This window comes from Sapajus apella, unplaced genomic scaffold, assembly GCF_009761245.1.
Source record: "Sapajus apella isolate SASKATOON/1434 unplaced genomic scaffold, GSC_monkey_1.0 scaffold58, whole genome shotgun sequence".
In the NCBI taxonomy this organism is placed as follows: Eukaryota; Metazoa; Chordata; class Mammalia; order Primates; family Cebidae; genus Sapajus; species Sapajus apella.
This window is the reverse complement of record NW_022436998.1, coordinates 11,810,235-11,825,610: the sequence shown is the minus strand read 5'-3', so window position 1 is coordinate 11,825,610 and position 15,376 is coordinate 11,810,235. Positions and strand designations below refer to the sequence as shown.

General features: G+C 35.7%; 1 protein-coding gene across 10 annotated transcripts in view; it reads left to right on the top strand.

The window, feature by feature from the left end:
- Positions 1-15,376, top strand: part of PCDH15 (protocadherin related 15) — an 819,037-nt gene that overhangs the window by 524,505 nt on the left and 279,156 nt on the right. The gene's annotated exons all lie outside the window — the stretch shown is intronic.

Sequence of the window (15,376 nt, the reverse complement as noted above, 5' to 3'; positions counted from 1 at the left end):
CAGATTTTTTGAGAGAGATAATATAAAACCTGTCTATCTGGAGAGCCAACCTTTTGTATACAAAGGGTTCCACTGGACCCACTGTGGGGCTTCAGTATGTGTGGATTTTTTTATATACTCAAATTCTGGAACCAATGTTTACCTCCAGGGATACTGTAATTAACACTTAGTGTAGCATTTAATGTTGAGTCAGGAACTGTTTATTTACTTTATTTACTTATGGTATCATTAAGGATATCTAGCTCATATTATAAACACACACAAAAACTCAAAATCTGAGTGATCAAAAAAAATATTATATATTGCTTACTCACACTGTATGTCCATCATGGATCATTTCCAGCCTTGTATTTCATCATTTGTACTTCCCTTCAGAACAATGGAGCAGCCTCTATCTAGGGAAATAATGTTCTAATAATAAATGTATAAATTTTAAAAATGGGTTAGTTAAATAGAGTTTGAAAAATTAGGGTGTTCAACACGTTCTCTTAATTCATATTATTACTTGTGTCTACCATAATATGTATTGATCATTTGAGTGTATTTCTAATTTTTTACTTGCAGACTAAGATATGTTACTGAATGTTAGCTGCATTAACTTTCTTTGAAGAGGTTATATTTCTTTGACATATGTATAATGCATCATTTCATTTGGTCATTAACCTGACTGTAACAAACAGGTGGATCTTATGATGGTTACTATTGGGAAAATGAAAAGAATGAAACTCAGAAACAGCCAGGTTTATGAGCCACAGTAGTTTTTCTCCCTTAGATTAATAAATCAGTGCTCTGTCTATGACATCACAGTCTTTTTAGATTAGGCTTCAGGAAAACGATTATATTTTATTTTTACCTGTTTTTGGAAGGATGGGAATGTTTTGTATTACATTACTTCTGTGTTTTCCAAAGGTTAGTTTTGTGCTGTTGTATTGGGGCATATGCACTAAGGTTTAAAAACATATTCAATTTATTTTAAGGCTCTTATGAAGAAATACTTTAGAGAAGTACGAATTGACAATTTTCCTCAGAGATTATAGAATACAATACAGATAAAAACCTGGATAAAACACAGTTGAGCAAAAATTATTAATTTCTTAGATTTTATCTCAAAAAGTTCCTCAATCTGAGTACAGTACTCCCCAAGAATCCAGTTAAGAGAGGTCTCAAAGAGTTCTGTATCATTTTATTTTAGAAATAGATGAGGTTGAAATTTTTGCTAGCCTAGTATTACAGAAAAAGTCTGGCCAAGACGGAGGGAAGAAAATACAAGAGAAATTCACACAAAAAAGGGAAGATCACCATGCAATGCTCTAATCAAGTAGCTGCTTCGTTTTGAGTCAATACAACTAAATCAGGGGAGAGAACATTGGAGAAAAATGTGGTCATGGAGTGGGCAGTTGGCAAGAAAGTGTGGACTGTCCCCTTGAAGATGTTGCCCAGTATCGTAGGTAAGATCCATCCTGCCTGGATCCATAAATCTCAGAATTTGTGCTTCTCATTATAAATAAAAATAAAGGAGAGTACCATGTGAAGAAGAGAGATATGCACGTCAAGTTGTAAGACAAGAGGCTACGATCTGGACATTAGCTAAAAGATACATTAGAATTCCATAAGGTGCCATTAGTTCATAGGAACATTGCTTCAGATTGAGACTCTTAAGAGTGGAATTTATTGGGGGCCATTCCTCTATCTCAGTAATCCTTGAGCAAACCTCAATACAGATAATTGCTTTAATCAATACACTTTTCTTTCTTCATCCTCTCTATCCCAGCACCAGAGAGAAAATAAAAGGAAGAAAAATAGGAATGTGTGTGCGATGATCAGATCTACCTACCTCATTCCCAGTACTTAGAAACAAAATTAGTTTTAAAATAATGAGGAAAAAAATTAAAAAATAAAGAGTAAGGCATCATATTAATTAAAATGAGACAGTTTTACAAAATAATTGCAGAGATAAATTGGTACGTAATTGATAAGCCAGCTACACAACAGAAATGGGGAAGATAATACAGAAGCCTGAAAGCATCTTGGGAAGAATAAAACCGTTTGATTTTATCCCTAAGGAGTTGATATTCCTTATTCAAACTGGATATAATATAATGCAGGCTTGGACTTTTGTATTTAGAACAAAAGCAAGAGAAAGGAAAAGATCTGGAAACTTTATGAAGGTACTGTAAGAGGCAACAGTTAACAAATAATTAAAATATTCAGCTGTCCCTGTCTCACTCCATTTCTAGACTCATAATTGGATATTTTCCTACATTAGGTGTTAAGCAAAGTTATAAAGTATATTATTCGCAAGGCCTTGATATTTTTTCTGACATGGCTTATTTAAGATAAAATTTTTTATTCCTTTAACATTTCTACAAATAGTCAAAATAACCAGTTATCAGCAGTGAGTGTGTGTCTGACTGAAAAGAGCAAACACTTACAAAGTAGTGTTGAATCAAATGATCCATATGCTAATTCTGCTGGTGAAGTCATCCCAAAAGAAATTCAACCACAATTTGCCAAATGGATAACAAATGTATATATGGGGAATGGAGTGAAATATGTCCCTCCTTGCACGTAATATGTCCATTTAGGGTTGTAGGATTGGGATTTAGGAGGAGAAGGTAAATGCTGGAAATTTTCCCTTGACTTAAAATGTTTTTCTCATGGTTCTCTTTTTTTTCTCCTTTTTTTGCTGCTACTTTCTTATTTATGTTAACCTAGAGACTTACCTCTGAAAATGGGTGGTAGTGAAAACAATAATTTACCTGAAATATGTCACTATTGATTTTAAAATAATAAAGAACATGTATAGTAAAACTATACACAGATTGACCAAGTATAGCTCCCAGGTAAAATGGCTTGTATTTGAGAGACAAGATAGAATACTTTTTTTTTCATTTTAAAAGGTTTGTAAGAATATAAAAACAGAAAATATGGAACCAAAGGGCAAAAGTTAAACAAAGGATAATATGCAGAGTCCATCTGTGAACCACAAAAGTTACAATTTTTACATTTGACCTTTTAGTTTCCTGTGAAAGATTAGATGTACTGACCCTTTCAGTATGACTTTGATAATCATTCAAAAATAAACAGCAAGTGTCCATTATATTTATGCAAAGTATAAAGTCAACTTTAAAATAGAAAATATATTTTTAAAAGTGTTTATACCCCTATAATGTAGAATTTGTTTATGAAACTGGATTAAGAGATCATTCATTTAGCCATATCAAAGATGAATATCACATTAGCTAGCTAAAGATATAAGCAGGATTAGTTATCAAGAATATATTCAGTAGGTATTTGTTAAAATAATGGGGACTACCTTATTCTTTGTATTTAAGGTACATAAGGAGGCAGAATTTTAAGTGGTTGGTTAATAGGAGGGAGACTGGTTGTCTTTATGGTAGGGAAGAAGAGATTAAATGAGATAGCAGGTAAATTGCAAAGAATTTGAAATATAGAAGAAAGTGTTTGGGAAGCCAAGCGGGGCAGATCACCTGAGGTCAGGAGTTCCAGACCAGTTTGGCCAACACGGTGAAACCCCATCTCTGCCAAAAATACAAAAATTAGCCAGGCATGGTGGTGACACGTGCTTGTAATCCCAGATACTTGGGAGGCTAAGGCAGGAGAATCGGTTGCACCAGGTAGGTGAAGGTTGCAGTGAGCTGAAATCATGCCACTGCACTCCAGGTTGAGCAATAGAGTGAGACTCGGTCAAAAAAAGTAAATAATAAATGGTATTTTTTTAATTCCAATTCTCCAAAAGGAACATGTTTTTCTGTTAACTCATAAACTCATAGAAGAGTTTAGAGTGACCATGAAGGTACTGGGTATTTTAAATAATGGATAAAAAAGTGAAATGTCCCAGAATACGGAGAATGGATACATTCCAAGAATTCTCACCTACTTTAAAATTTTATTAGCTCTTCTATTGAGAAAAAAGGGTCACTTGCAATTTAAAGAACAAACTGACGCTTTGGATGCTGAAGTACAGATGGCTAAGAGATCAGTATTAATGATAGCATCAACACCTAATTTTAGTTGATGCTACTGTAAGGCAGGAACTACACTAAACACTTCAAAGTTTCTACATTTTTAATACTCTCAACAAACCATTGAAGTAACTTTTCCTACGTCAGATGGAATCCTGTTGTATAGGTGGGATTCTAATGCAAGCTGCTCTACCCTAGGGTGTCTGTACTATTTTTCTATACTTTCTTCTCTAAGGACTGAAATTTCCTTATTCCCTTCAGCTTTGCTCAGACTTGCAACAATCTCAATAGCAAAGTACCTCTACCTACAAAGTAAATCATTATTTCTCTTTCAAACATCTACTTGATAAGCCTTGATTTAATTTTCTTGTGGTTGCTTAATGATTCTTTACAAAAATGAAAAAAACTTATTTTATAGAAATTGTCCACTGGCACTGAGAAAATTTAAATTTTGCCACTGCTTTAAACTTCTGGTTCCACCTACCATGGAACTGACTGGCTCTGGTGCTTTGATTCTCTTGCCCTTTCCTGGCTCTTTCTTGCTGGCAACTGCAGTAATGGGTGTAACAGCTCGGAGACAAATAGCAGGAGAAAATAGAAAATGGTGAGAAGCAGAGGAAGAAGTTGAATGTTACCACTCCCAGTTATCTGAGGGAAAAAAATCACACATTTGACAAACAAACGAATAGTGTGCACGTCTAAAAAGGTGTTTTGTCATGTGTTTTTTTAAAATCTTTATCTATTCTTCTCATTTTTAAAATAGTTTCAAGAAGTCATGGAATGCAATGTCTATGCCTCAAGCAGTTATTATTTTTAGCTCTGAAGAAAAATTTCTGCTGCCTTGATCTCATTATAGAATTGATCTTACTCCGAAACAGTTTGAATTAAATGCAAGCTGTCTTACAGCATGACCCTCTGCATTAACAGGTTCTGTCAGTGGTGTTAATTTGTTTTTCTGCTGTCTTCGAAAGGTTCTAGAAGTTTCTGGGTTCTTACTTTTCTTTCCTTTTTTTGATGACTATTTCTTGTAAAATAGGATGTGTTTTTGCTCTGAAGATGATACAGGAGTTTATGATTCATGAATGTTTCACAGTGGGTGGAGGTAGAGTGTGCATGAATCATAGGTGCTACACCGTAAAATTTATAATGTCATGTATATTACAATGATTACTTTGGATATTTCCAATTTGCTTTTCTGCATTCAAAGATGCTTTTCTGTTGTTCAGATTTCATTATGTTTATTTCATTGGCAATGCCCTTTTCCATCTTGTTCATCTGGCAGATTCCTACACATACTTTATTATTGTTGTTATAAAAATATGGAACACAATATTTACCATTATAATCTTCTTTAAGTATATAATTCCCTGGCATTAAGTACATTCACATATTGTGCAACATGACCACCATCTGTTTCCAGAACTTTCTCATCCTCCCAAACTGAATCTCTGTGCCCAGTGAAAACGAACTCCCTAAATACCTGCCCACAGTCCCTGGAACCTACCGTTTAACTTTCTGTCTCTAAGAGTTTGACTATTATACCTACCTTGTATAAGTGGAATTATACAGTATGTGTCCTTTTTTGTCTGACTTACTTGACTTAGCAAACTTTTAATTTTTCTTTTAATTTTGCCATTATTTATTTTTCAATTTTTATTTAGATTCAAGAAGTACTTGTACAGGTTTATTATATGGGTATATCACATGATGCTGACATTTGGGGTTCAGTTAATCCTGTCACCAAGGTAGTTAGCATAATACCCAACAGTTAGTTTTTCCAACTTTGCTACCCTCCCTCTCAGACCCCTCTAGTAGTCCCTAGTGTCTTTCGTTCCCAAGTTTATGTCTACATGTATGCAACACTTAGTTCTCACTTATACGTGAGAACATGCAATATTTGGCTTTCTGTTTTGGTAAATTTACTTAGGATGATGGCCTCCAGTTGCATCCAACTTTCTGCAAAGGATATGATTTCCTTTTTTATGGCTGTATGGTTTTCTGTGTTGTAGATGAACCACATTTTGTTCATATGCTTCCCCACTGATGGGCACCGAGGTTGATTCTGTGTCCTTGCTGTCGTGAAGTGTACCGCTATGAGCATAAAAGTGTCTGTCTTTTCAGTGAAACAATTTATTTTCTTTTGTGTGGCATTGCTGGGTCAGATGGTAGTTCTGTTTTTAGTTCACTGAGAAATCTCCAAACTGTTTTCCACTGTGGCTGAACTAATATACATTCCCAACAAGAGTATGTAACTATTCCATTTTCTTTGCAGCCTCCCATCATCTGTCATTTTTTGACTTTAAAATGATAGCCATTCTAACTGGTGTAAGTTGGTATCTCATTGTGGTTTTGACTTGCATTTATCTGATAATTAGTGATATTAAGCATTTTTTTTATATTTGTTGGCTACTTGTATCTCTTCTTGTTGAGAAGTGTCTGTTCATGTCTTTTACCCATTTTTTGATGGAGTTATTTGTTTTTATTTGTTTAATTCTTTAAGCTACTTGTAGGTTCTGAATATAAGACCTTTGTCAGATGCATATTTTGTGAATATTCTCTCCCAGTCTGAAGTTAACTGTTTACACCGTCGATGGTTTCTTTTGCTGTGCAGAAGCTCCTTAGTTTAAATTAGATCCACCTTATCAATGACTGCTTTTGTTGCAATTACTTTTGAGGACTTAGTCATAAATTCTTTGCCAAGTATGATGTCCAGAATAGTGTTTCCTAGGTTTTCTTCTAGGATTGTTATAGTTTGAGTTTTTACATCAAAATATTTAAGGCATCTTGAGTTAATTTTTGTATATGGTAAAAGGTAGGTAGGTATCCAATTTCATTCTTCTGCATATAGTTCACCAGCTGTCTAATCTCCATTTATTAAATAGGGAGTCCTTTCTACACTGCTTATTTTTTGTCAAATGTTCCTTTTTTTTTTTTAAGCAGTGTTATGTTGTTCTTTTTGCAGAGATCTTTTACCTCCTTGGTGAGATTTATGCCTAGATCTTTTACTTTGTTTGTGGCTGTTATAAATGGACTTGTGTTATTGATTTGACTCTTACTTATTGGTGTATAGAACTGCTGTTGATTGTTGTTCGTTGATTGCATCCTGATACCTTGCTAAAATTGTTTATCAGTTCTTATAACTTATTGGGAGAGTCTTTAGAGTTTTCTAGGTATAAAATCATATCAACAGTGAAAAGAGATAGTTTGACTTTTTTTTTTTTTTTTTTTTTTTTACTATTTGGATGCCTTTTCTTTTCTTCCTGCTTCCAACAAATATATGACAAAAAATATGTTTAACATATAGCTAGCACTTACAGTGATGTGCTGAATAGGAATGGTGAGACCAGGCCTCTTTGTCTTGATCCAGTTCCAAGAGGAATGCTTGCAGTTCTGATCGTTCAATATGATACTGGCTATGGGTTTGTCGTAGATAGCTATTATTATTTTGAAGTATGTATCTCTGATGCCTAGTTTTTTTGTTTGTTTGTTTGTTTGTTTTTTGAGGGATTTTACCATGAAGAGATTTTGAATTTTGTTGAAAGCTTTTTCCACATCTCTTGAGGTGATCATATGATTTTAGTTTTTCATTTTGTTTATGCGATCAGATCACATTTACTGATTTGTGTATGTTGAAGTAGAATGAAACAATCTTGAAGCTCAGGAATTAACCCTACCTGATCATGGTAAATTAAATACTTGATGTGCCAATGAATTTGGTGTGTAAGAATTTTGTTGAGGATTTTTGTGTCTATGTTCTTTAGGGGCATGGGCCAGCACTTTTAGTGTGTGTGTGTGTGTGTGTGTGTGTGTGTGTGTTTCTTTGCCAGATTTAGGTATTAAGAGATGCTGGGTTCATAGAATGAGTTAGGTAAGAATCTCTCCTCCTTGGTTTTTTGGAATAGTTTTGGTAGAATTACTATCAGCTCTTCTTTTTACCTCTGGTAGAACTCAGTTGTTAATCCATCTGGTCTGGGGCTTATTATTATTTTGTTGTTGTTATCGTTGTTAGTTTTTTTATTATCTATTCACGTTCAGAACTCAGTAGTGATCTCATCAGTGTTTCAATTTCTTCCTGATTCAATCTTGAGAGATTGTGTGTTTCCAGGAATTTATCCATTTCCTCTATATTTTCTAGTATATATGCATAGAGATGTTCATAGTTGTCTATGTCTAAAAGAGTCTTTTGTATTTCTCTGTATCAGCTGTGGCATTACATAAATTTTGTCATTTCTGATTGTGCTTACTTGAGTTTTTATTTTCTTTATTAATCCAAGTAGCAGTCTATTGGTCTTGTTTATCCTGTCAAAGAACCAACTATGGTTTCATAGATCCTTTTTCTCAATTTCATTCAGTTCAACCTTGAGTGAGTTCAACTCTAATTTTATTTTATTTTTTCTCTAGCTTTAGGATTAGTTTGTTCTTGTTTATGTACTTCCTCGAGTATGATGTTGGATCATTAAACTGAGATTTTTCTAACTTTTTCAGGTACGCATTTATCACTGCAAATGTTCCTCTTAACACTGATGTTGCAACCTCCCAGCGATTTTTGTATGTTGTGTTTCTGTTTTGATTTATTTTAAAGAATTTTTTATGTTTCTGACTTGACTTTTTTATTTAAAAGTCATTCAGGAGCAAGCTGTTTAACTTCCATGCAATTGTGGGGTTTTGAGAGATTATCTTGGTATTGCTTTCTATTTTTATTCCACTGTGATCCAAGAGTATGGGTGCTATGATTTATTTCATATATATATATATAGTACCTTAGGTTCTGGGGTACATGGGCAGATCATGCAGGATTGTGGCATAGGTACATACATAGCAGTGTGGTTTGCTGCCTCCATCCCCCTGTCACCTGTATCTGGCATTTCTCCCCATGTTATCCCTCCCTATCCCCTGCTGCCCCTTCCCTAGTCTCTTCCAACAGACCACAGTGTGTGGTGCCCCCCTCCCTGTGTCCATGTGTTCTCGTTGTTCAATACCCACCTATGAGTGAAAACGTGGTGTTTGATTTTCTGTTCTTGTGTCAGTTTGCTGAAAATGATGGTTTCCAGATTCATCCATGTCCCAACAAAGAACATGAACTCATCGTTTTTTATGTCTGCCTAGTATTCCACAGTGTATATATACCACATTTTCCTTGTCCAGTCTATCATCGATGGGCATTTGGATTGGTTCCAGGTCTTTGCTATTGTAAACATTGCTGCAGTGAACATATGTGTGCATATGTCTTTATAATAGAACGATTTATAGTCCTTTGGATATATACCCAGTAATGGGATTGCTGGGTCAAATGGAATTTCTATTTCTAGGTCCTTGAGGAATCACCACACTGTCTTCCACAATGGTGGAACTAATTTACACTCCCACCAACAGTGTAAAAGTGTTCCTATTTCTCCACATCCTCTCCAGCATTTGTTGTCTCCAGATTTTTAATGATCGCCATCCTAACTGGCCTGAGGTGGTATCTCAATGTGGTTTTGATTTGCATTTCTCTGATGACCAGTAATGAGGAGCATTTTTTTCATGTTTGTTGTCCTCATATATGTCTTCTTTTGAAAAGTGTCTGTTCTTGTCCTTTACCGACTTTTGAATGGGTTTGTTGTTTTTTTTCTTATAAATCTGTTTACTTCTTTGTAGATTCTGGATATTAGCCTTTTGTCAGATGGGTAGATTGCAAAAAACTTTTCCCATTCTGTTGGTTGCCAGTTTACTCTAATGATTGTTTCTTTTGCTGTACAGAAGCTCTGGAGTTTAATTAGATCTCCTTTGTCTATTTTGGATTTCTTTTTTAAAAAAAATTGTTGAGACTTGCTTTTATGAGTGAGCATGTGTTAAATCTTGGAGTATGTTTATGTAAAGACAAGAAGAATGTATATTCTATAGTGCATGAGTGGAGTATTCTGTAGATGTATATTATATCCAATTTCTCAAGTGTTGAGTTTAAGTGCAGAATTTCTATGTTAGTTTTCTGCGTTGACAATCTGCCTAGTACTGTCACTGGGGCCTTGATCTCCTTTACTATATTTGTATGGGTGTCTAAGTCTCTGTATAGGTCTAGAAGTACTTGTTTTGTGAATCTAGACTCTACAATATTAGGTGTGTATATATACAAAGTAGTCAAATATTCTTTTTGAATTGAACCCTTCATCATTATGTAGTTCATTTCTTTTTTGTTGTTGTTGTTGGTTTAAACTCTGTTTTATCTGATATGAGAATAGTAATCACTGCTCTTTTTCTTTTCCATATATATTACTCCAACCCCTTACTTTGAAGCTTTGGGTATCATCAGATGTAAATGGGTCTCTTGAGCACAACAGCCAGGTGGGTCTTAGGTTTTGTTTTGTTTTGTTTTGTTTTAAAATACACCTTGCCACTCTGTGTCTTTTAAGTGTGGCATTTAGGCCATTTGTGTTCCAGGTTAATATCGGTATGTGAAGTTTTGATTCTATCATTAAGTAGTTGGCTGGTATGGTTGTAGTTTCTATTGTGTGGTTGCACTATAGAGTCTGTGGGCTATGTACTTAAGTATGATTTTATGGTAGCAGATATGGTTCTTTGTTCCCATGTTTAGAACTCCCTTAAGAACCTCTTGTAAGACTTTCTAGTGGTAACAATTTTTCTTAGTACATGCTTGTCAGGAAATTATTTTGTTTCACCTTTGTTTAAGAAGCATAATTTGATGAAATATGAAATTCTTATTTGGAATTTGTTTTCTTTAAGCATTCCGAAAATAGGTCCCTAGGTTCTTCTGGCTTGTTAGTCTTCTGATGAGAAGTCTGCTTCATCCTGATGGGGTTACCTTTGTAGGTGATCTTTCCTTTTTCTCTGGCTGCCTTTAAGTGGGAGTTAAACAATGAGAATACATGGACTCAGGGAGGGAAACATCACACACCAGGGCCTGTCAAGGTTGGAAACTAATGGAGGGATAGCATTAGGAGAATAGTAGGTGACAGGTTGTTGGGTGCAGCAAACCAGCATGTTATGTGCATAGCTATGTAACAAACCTGCACATTCTGCACATGTATCCCAGAACATAAAGAGTAAAAAAAAAAAATGAAATTAGCTATTTTGTGCATATTGATTTAAAAAAATGAGAGAAAGAAAAGAAAAAAATTTTCTTTAGTATTGACCTTGGACAGCCAAGTGGCTATATGCCCTTGTGATGTCATTTTATGTAGTGTCTCACAGATATTCTCTGGATTTCTTGTTTTTGGATGTCTACTTTTCTAGCAAGATCAAGGAAATCTTCTTGAACTTTTTCCTCAAATGTAATTTCCAGGTGGTTTATTTTTTCATTTTTTCTCTCAGGAATGTCAGCAATTAATAGGCTTTTACATTTTTAAAAGTTTTTTCCTTATTTTTGTCTGACTGGGTTACTTCAGAAGACATATCTGCAAGCTCTTATATTCTTTCCTCAGATAGATCCTATCTATTAATAAAGCTTTTGATTGTATTTTCTTTATTGCATTGTAGGTTTTGGGGTACATGTGAAGAACATGCAAGATGGTTGCATAGGTACACACATGGCAGTGTGATTTGCTGCCTTCCTCCCCATCACTTATATCTGGCATTTCTCCCCATGTTACCTCTCCCCAACTCCCCATCCCCCACTGTCACTCCCCTATTTCCCCCCAACAGACCCTAGTGTGTGGTGCTCCCCTCTCTGGGTCCATGCGTTCTCATTGTTCAACACCCGCCTATGAGTGAGAGCATAAGGTGTTTGATTTTCTGTTCTTGTGTCAGTTTGCTGAGAATGATTGTTTCCAGATTCATCCATGTCCCTACAAGGGACACAAACTCACCGTTTTTGATGGCTGCATAATATTACATGGTGTATATGTACCACATTTTCCCTGTCCAGTCTATCATCGATGGGCATTTGGGATGGTTCCAGGTCTTTGGTATTATAAACGGTGCTGCAGTGAACATTTGTGTGCATGTGTCCTTATAGTAGAACAATTTATAATCCTTTGGATATATACCCAGTAATGGGATTGCTGGGTCAAATGGAATTTTTATTTCTAGGTCCTTGAGGAATCGCCACACTGTCTTCCACAATGGTGGAACTAATTCACACTCCCACCAACAGTGCAAAAGTGTTCCTATTTCTCCACATCCTCTCCAGCATCTGTTGTCTCCAGATTTTTTAATGATCGCCATTCTAACTGTCGTGAGATGGTATCTCAATGTAGTTTTAGTTTGCATTTCTCTAATGACCAGTGATGATGAGCATTATTTGATATGTTTGTGGGCCTCATGTATGTCTTCTTTTGTCAAGTGTCTGTTCATATCCTTTGCCCACTTTTGACTGGGCTTTTTTTTTTTTTTTTTTTTCTTGTAATTCTGTTTTAGTTATTTGTAAATTCTGGATATCAGCCCTTTGTCAGATGGGTAAACTGCAAACATTTTTTCCCATTCTGTTGGTTGCTGATTCACTCTAATGATTGTTTCTTTTGCTGTGCAGAAGCTCTGGAGTTTAATTAGATCCCATTTGTCTATTTTGGCTTTTGTTGCCAATGCTTTTGGCATTTTGGTCATGAAGTCCTTGCCTATGCCTATGTCCTGAATGGTTTTGCCTAGATTTTCTTCTAGGGTTTTTATGGTGTTAGGTCTTATGTTTAAGTCTTTAATCCATCTGGAGTTAATTTTAGTGTAAGGTGTCAGGAAGGGGCCCAGTTTCTGCTTTCTGCACATGGCTAGCCAGTTTTCCCAACACCATTTATTAAACAGGAAATTCTCTCCCCATTTCTTGTTTTTGTCAGGTTTGTCAAAGATCACATGGTTGTAGATATGTTGTATTGTCTGAGGCCTCTGTTCATCTCCATTTGTCTATATCTCTGTTTTGGTACCAGTACCATGCTGTTTAAATTACTGTAGCTTTGTAGTACAGTTTGAAGTCCAGTAGTGTGATGCCTCCCACTTTGTTCTTTTTGCTTAGAATTGACTTGGCTATGCGGGCTCTCTTTTGCTTCCATATGAAGTTTAAGGTGGTTTTTTCAGTTCTGTGAAGAAGGTCATTGGTAGGTTGATGGGAATAGCATTGAATCTGTAAATTACTTTGAGCAGTATGGCTATTTTTATGATACTGATTCTTCCTAACCATGAACATGGAACGTTTCTCCATCAGTTTGTGTCCTTTCTTATTTGGTTGAGCAGTGGTTTGTAGTTCTCCTTGAAGAGGTCCTTTACATTCCTTGTTAGTTGTATTCCTAGGTATTTTATTCTCTTTGTAGCAATTGTGAATGACAGTTCATTCTTGATTTGGCTCTCTTTAAGTCTGCTATTGGTGTATAGGAATGCTTGTGATTTTTGCACATTGATTTTGTATCCTGAGACTTTGCTGAAGTTGCTTATCAGTTTCAGGAGATTTTGGGCTGAGACAATGGAGTCCTCTAGATATACAATCATGTGGTCTGCAAATAGAGAAAATTTGACTTCCTCCTTTCCTAATTGAATATGCTTTATTTCTTTTTCTTGCCTGATTTTACTAGAACTTCCAGTACTATATTATTGAATAGGAGTGGTGAGAGAGGGCATCCTTGTCCAGTGCCAGATTTCAAGGGGAATGCTTCCAGTTTTTGCCCATTCAGTATGTTATTGGCTGTTGGTTTGTCGTAAATAGTTTTTATTATTTTGAGATATGTTTTGTCAATACCTAGCTTATTGAGGGTTTTTAGCATACAGGGCTGTTGAATTTTGCCAAAGGCCTTCTCAGCATCAGTTGAGATAATTATGTGGATTTGTCTTTGGTTCTGTTTATGTGGTGAATTATGTTTATAGACTTGCGTATATTGAACCAGCTTTGCATCCCCAGGATGATTCCTATTTGATCATGGTGGATAAGCTTTTTGATGTGCTGTTGCAACTGGCTTGCCAGTATTTTATTGAAGATTTTTGTGTCTATGTTCATCATGGATAAAAGCCTGAAGTTTTCTTTTCTTGCTGAGTCTTTGCTGGGTTTTGGTATCAGGATAATGTTGGTCTTATAAAATGATTTGGAAAGGATTCCCTCTTTTTGGATTATTTGTAATAGTTTCAGAAGGAATGGTACCAGCTCCTCTTTGTATGTCTGGTAGAATTCGGCTGTGAACCCATCTGGACCTGGGTTTTTTTGGGGTGGTAGGCTCTTAATTGCTCCCTCAACTTCAGACCTTGTTATTGGTCTATTCAGGGTTTTGGCTTCTTCCTGGTTTAAGCTTGGGAGGTGGCAAGTGTCCAGGAATTTATCCATTTCTTCCAGGTTTACTAGTTTATGTGCATAGAGTTGTTTGTAGTAATCTCTAATGATGGTTTGAATTACTGAGGAATCTGTGGTGATATCCCCTTTATCGATTTTTATTGCATCTATTTGATTATTCTCTCTTTTCTTTTTTATTAATCTGGCTAGTGGTCTGTCTATTTTGTTGATCTTTTCAAAAAACCAGCTCCTGGATTTATTGATTTTTTGAAGGGTTTTTTGTGTCTCTATCTCCTTCAGTTCTGCTCTGATCTTAGCTATTTCTTGTCTTCTGCCAGCTTTTGAGTTTTTTTGATCTTGCTCCTCTAGCCCTTTCAATTTTGATGATAGGGTGTCAATTTTAGATCTCTCCTTGCTTCTCATGTGGGCATTTATTGCTGTATATTTTCCTCTAGAGACTGCTTTAAATATGTCCCAGAGATTCTGGTATGTTGTATCTTCGTTCTCACTGATTTTGAAGAACATCTTTATTTCTGCTTTCATTTCATTGTTTATCCAGTCAACATTCAAGAGCCAGTTGTTCAGTTTCCATGAAGCGGTGCAGTTCTGAGTTAGTTTCTGAATTCTGAGTTCTACCTTGATTGCACTGTGGTCTGAGAGACTGTTTGTTATGATTTCCGTTCTTTTGCATTTGCTGAGAAGTGATTTGCTTCCAATTATGTGGCCAATTTTAGAGCAGGTGTGATGTGGTGCTGAGAAGAATGGATATTCTGTGGATTTGGGTGGAGAGTTCTGTAAATGTCTATTAGGTTTGCTTGTTCCAGGCCTGAGTTCAAGTCCTGGCTATCCTTGTTAATTTTCTGTCTCGTTGATTAATATTGGCAATGGGGTGTGAAACTCTCCCACTATTATTGTGTGGGGGTCTAAGTCTCTTTGTAAGTCATTAAGAACTTGCCTTATGTACCTGGGTTCTCCTGTATTGGGTGCGTATATATTTAGGATCATTAGCTCTTCTTGTTGCATTGATCCTTTTACCATTATGTAATGTCCTTCTTTGTCTCTTTTGATCTTTGTTGCTTTAAAGTGTATTTTATCAGAGATAAGAATTGTAACTCCTGCTTTCTTTTGCTCTCCATTTTCTTGGTAAATCTTCCTCCATCCCTTTATTTTGAGCCTTTGTGTATCCTTGCATGTGAAATGGGTTTCCTGGATA